The sequence below is a fragment of the Lontra canadensis genome, unplaced genomic scaffold (assembly GCF_010015895.1).
Source record: "Lontra canadensis isolate GAN:19392208 unplaced genomic scaffold, GSC_riverotter_1.0 scaffold72, whole genome shotgun sequence".
Classification (NCBI taxonomy): Eukaryota; Metazoa; Chordata; class Mammalia; order Carnivora; family Mustelidae; genus Lontra; species Lontra canadensis.
Window position 1 is genome coordinate 1,897,491 of NW_022631066.1, and position 4,757 is coordinate 1,902,247.

Sequence of the window (4,757 nt, forward strand, 5' to 3'; positions counted from 1 at the left end):
TCACTGAATGCACACTATGCTCAGGGTTCCTCCGTCTTTGCTCATTTACTTTGCTCATTTTGCTATATTGGAATTCTCAGTATTTAAGCTATTTTGTTCATTGCCATGTAGTCATTTACTTTGCTCATTTCCCGACAGCAACGGTCTATAGGGCTGTCGTTCCTTCACAGACCATCCGCCCCACTTCACCACCCCGTAATGGGTGGATTTTTCCACTTGAATCTCAGGGCAGTCTCATTCCACATACCCACAGCCCCTTAGCCTAAATTCTGAGTTCTCTCAGGCCTGGAGATGAAACCCGATTTCCAGATCTCTCTATTTTACAAAGCACTCCATAAGCTTCATTGCAGAAGAGAGGAGCCCCGTGTGTATCATTGCTTCTAAGAAATTGGAGTCATTCTGCTTTTTGTCCCAGTGCATTTGGCAGCATAAGAGTCTACCTTGATTTTGAAGATGCAGAGACAAGAGTTGGCAGAAAACCTGCTCTGAAAGCAGAAACCTTTTGAGTTACTCTGGCTGCGAGTCAGAGCCCTGCAGAAATTGAACCAGAAAAGAAACACAGAAAGATCATCTGGTTTGGCTGGCCCTGTGAGCCCGGATGCCAGCCAGGGAAGAGAATTTCAGTGCAGAAAAGAAAGGTAATAGATATTTCCAGTTTCCTGTCACACCCTTCTCCCACATGCTTATCCACATTCTGATCAGCCTTCTGAGACTAATAGTTCCCAGCTTTACTAAAAGCCTACACTCATCTTTCCCTTTCTAATTCCTTTTACACTTGCCTGTACTGCACAATTTGTACATTTTAGGCTTCTCTAGTCTCTGATTATTCAATAGCATGAAAGCTAACACTCCCATTCATCTCAAACCTTGAGACAATTACAACAAATGGATATGCTAACGGTTTTCTTATCTTTTCTTATCAATGGTTATCCTAACTCCTTCAACATGAGGATGCTGGGGATTGTTTTGTTTTGTTTTGTTTGCTCTGAATTCAAAATTTCTTTCTTGAATCTCAAAATGTACATTAAGTACATATTACTGTTCACAGTTTTCCTTTTTACTTAAAAAAAAATCCATTCAGGTTTTTGTTATTTAATCCTAGCAAACTGGAAGGAAAAAACAAAAACAAAACCTCCATTTTTTTTCCTTCAGATAAAACTAAAAAAGAGGATGAGGTTTGTAATTTGCCTGAAATCATGCAGTTGGTAGGAGCAAGAAGCAGGATTCAGAGCTATGGCTGACTTCAAAGTCTAGGCTCTTTCTGCCATCTTGGAATTCTCAGATTTCAAGGCATTTTGTTCATTGCTTTTGCATGCTTATCTGTTATATCCTCAAATAGATGAAAAAATGTGTTCCCAGAAAATGCAGTGCCTCCCTGGACTGGTGTTGTCCTAAAACAGTCAGTAGGAATAACACATAAAAAGAAGTGATGGCTTCTCTCCCCAGCCAGACCAACCTCACTAAATCATTTCCTGAAAGCTTCAAATCAAAAATCTCCTCAACCAAACTGACCTTTCAGGATGTATATGAGAATCACAAATCATTTGGTGACATGGCCCAAATACTGGACTGCTGCTTAGAGAATCTCAGCGTCACTTGTTGGCCTTCCCATACCCTGTGCGACCTCCTTGCACGCTGCATCTCCACTCAGTAGAAAATTCGCTTCACCGGTATAGGAACTGTGTTCTCACCAACAATCATCCTGGATCATTCAACAGGGAGAAAACTTTACCTTTCTCTCTGCATTGAAAACCACTCACCTGGAACTTTAGAAAGTTCTGTCAGGACATCATTTAAAAATATTTAGTTCTCTTTTGCAAGCCCTGTCATACAGTTCTGTTCAGACACTTAACTGTAGAATGGATGAGATGGCATGATTTGTAGATCTTTTTCCAAAACTTCAGGTTGAAGAATTAAGAAGACAGGCAAGATCATCTTTCATCTAAGAAAGGAAGGTCTAGGTATTAAGTAGAGTTTAAATTCTCTGTTTGCTCAACTACAGTTTCTAGACTATACAACCTGAGGCTGCCAACTTCTCTCCATTGCCCTTGACTCATCCCCAATTTATGCTGCCATCCTTTCTCGCCTTGACTATTGCCATAAACGCTTAACTCTTGCCTTCCTGTGGTTTATTCTCTACTCAGCACAGAGATATTTTTAGACAATAAATAAAATTTTTTTTTTGTTTACTCTCCTGTTTAAAACCCTTCAATTTCTTTCCAAGTTGCTTAGAATTAAAGCCCAAACTCCTTGCTGTTGCCTATAAGACACTACAAGTCCTGGCCCCCGCCCCCACCTCCAGCCTCATCTCCTACTTCATTACATAAATATCTGTTGAATAAATGAATACTTCTCTTAAATTTTCAGGTATATGCCAACTTCACCACATTCATAGTGCTAGAATATAACAAATTTGCTGTCAGGTATTCATGTGGACAGCAACTAATTGGTAAATGTTACAGGCAAACATGTCTATTACCAAAAAATGTTCAGAGCCAGTAGGGTGGATCATGGGTAGCTTCTTGGGGTATGCCTCACTGCCAGGGCTGCTGAGCTGTTCATGGGGTCCCCAGCACCTGGCCAAGCCTGCTCTGGGATCCCAGCTCAGGAAGGCCCTCCTGGACCCAGGAATAGACCCTTGTTGTGAAGCCACATGGGGTGCACTGGTGACTCCTTGTGGATGTGATCCCAAGCTTTGAGAGAAAGGACTTCAAGCTGATAGAAATGAAGATGTTGCAGACACCAGAGAACATCCTTGATGAGCACCACCATGACCTGAAGAGGAAGACCTTCTACCCAGCCTCATCAGCTACATGAGCTCTGGCCCCATGGTGGCCATGGTCTAGAAAGGCCCCAACGTGGTCTACGCCTCAAGGGCCATGATGGAGCCCCAGCTCAGCTGAGGCTGCCCCAGCACCATCAGGGAGGACTTCAGCATCCACATCAGCAGAATGTCACCCATGCCAGTGACTCCATGGAGGGGGCCCAGAGGAAGACCAACTATGGTTCCAGTGAGCTGGTGAACTAGGCAGATGAAGGCCACCAGAGCAGCATCTGCAGCTGCCTCAGCAGCCACCCAAGATCAACTACCTGTGTCCAAGAACTTGAGCCCACTCCTATGGTCTGCCCATCTGTCCCAGACCACTTTGCTGTCTAATTTCTGCCCCACCCCAGGTCAGAGGGTTGAGCAGCCCATTTTCTGTGCCTTTTAGTATCCTAAGTCAACAAGAGATTTGACCAAAGCATTTCTGTAGCAAAGTGCCAGACAATCTTTGGGATGTCTCCCAAAGTATGTAGTGTAACCCCCCCGTTCCCCAGAGAGAGAGACATTAAAATTCACATATTGTTTTTTTGGGGGGTCGCTTATTACAGTTTCTGCCATCTCTGAGGTTGGGATGAGGACTTTATGTGAGGTTGTAAGAGTTTGAGAGTAGAAATAAAGCTAAACCTCCCATAAAAAGAAAAAGAAAAAAAAATTCAGCTCCACGCCGACCCTACCCTCATAGGTATTTGTGAAAAACTCTTACTGTTTCCTGTTTAATTGACTGACAACTAAGAAGACAAAATCTTACAATATATCCATAATATGTTAGCCAAAGAGTCTATTCTATAGGGGCACCCTATTTGTGCTAAGGACCATCAGTTGCTTGATACCTATTGGTTAAAATCAATCAAGTAGTAGTAGCTGTTCTGGTAATGACAGATTTGATTGTTAACTGGTCATTGTAATCAATTAGAGGGTCTTTAAAATTCATACTAAAGGTATTTTTTAAAGACTCTGCTTTTGGAATTTAAGTAAACAACCATCGTTTATCATTTTTCAAAGTTTACTACCCTTTTGTTCTACTAACAACACCTAATGAGCTCAATAGCTGGGAATTAGTGAAATTTAAAGATGGGGAAGAGAAATGTCAGCACAGGCGTGACCTGTGACTAGCTGACAAACAATGCTCAATTAGTGGATTTCACGTGGGTGATGGGTGGGTTTATTAATATGCTGCTTCTATTCTGGGAGTCCTCATTAGAAGATAGCACTTCATCCTCAGCATGTCAAACTTGCTTCCAATGGATGAATTATCATGATACAAAAATAGACTGCAGATAAAGCCCTCAATTTCACTTGGGCAAATCCATGAATAAAGTAACCCAGATTGTTACTTAAACTTACATTTAGAAAGGTAAGAGATTTCAAGTAAAAATATAAAATTAGCTGGAAAACACGGACTATTACTCTAGATTATGGTTTTCTTACCTGTCACTTAACAAATATTTATTTACACGGGTTAGGTAGGTAAAAGAGCTATCTAACAGTAGACTCTTCAAATCATGCTTAATGACTCAAACTGAGTACTTACTTAAACAGCCAGGGGTAGATTTTCATGACCCAATAAGAGGTATGGTCCATAATGTCTGTCCTTCATCCCATTTTGTTTACTAGAGTCACCCAAATCTCACGATAGCCCATTCCGCTTGGAAATCCACTTTAACGGGGCACCTGGGTGGCCCAGTCCTTAAGCATCTGCCTTCAGCTCAGGTCATGATCCCAGGGTCCTGGGATTGAGCCCCACATTGGGCTTCCTGCTCAGCAGGAAGCCTGCTTCTCCCTTTCCCACTCGCCCTGCTTGTGTTCCTTCTCTCTGTGTCTCTCTCAAATAAATAAGTAAAATCTTAAAAAAAAAAAAAGAAAGAAAAGAAAAGAAAATCCACTTTCACATATGTTATAAACCAACTAGGTTATCTCCCAGAGGCAAATGAAA

The 4,757-nt window shown here is 41.8% G+C and overlaps 1 pseudogene; it reads left to right on the top strand.

Annotated features, from left to right (window-relative positions):
- Positions 1-2,510: 2,510 nt before the first annotated feature.
- Positions 2,511-3,259, top strand: LOC116881179 (annotated as a pseudogene).
- Positions 3,260-4,757: the final 1,498 nt, after the last annotated feature.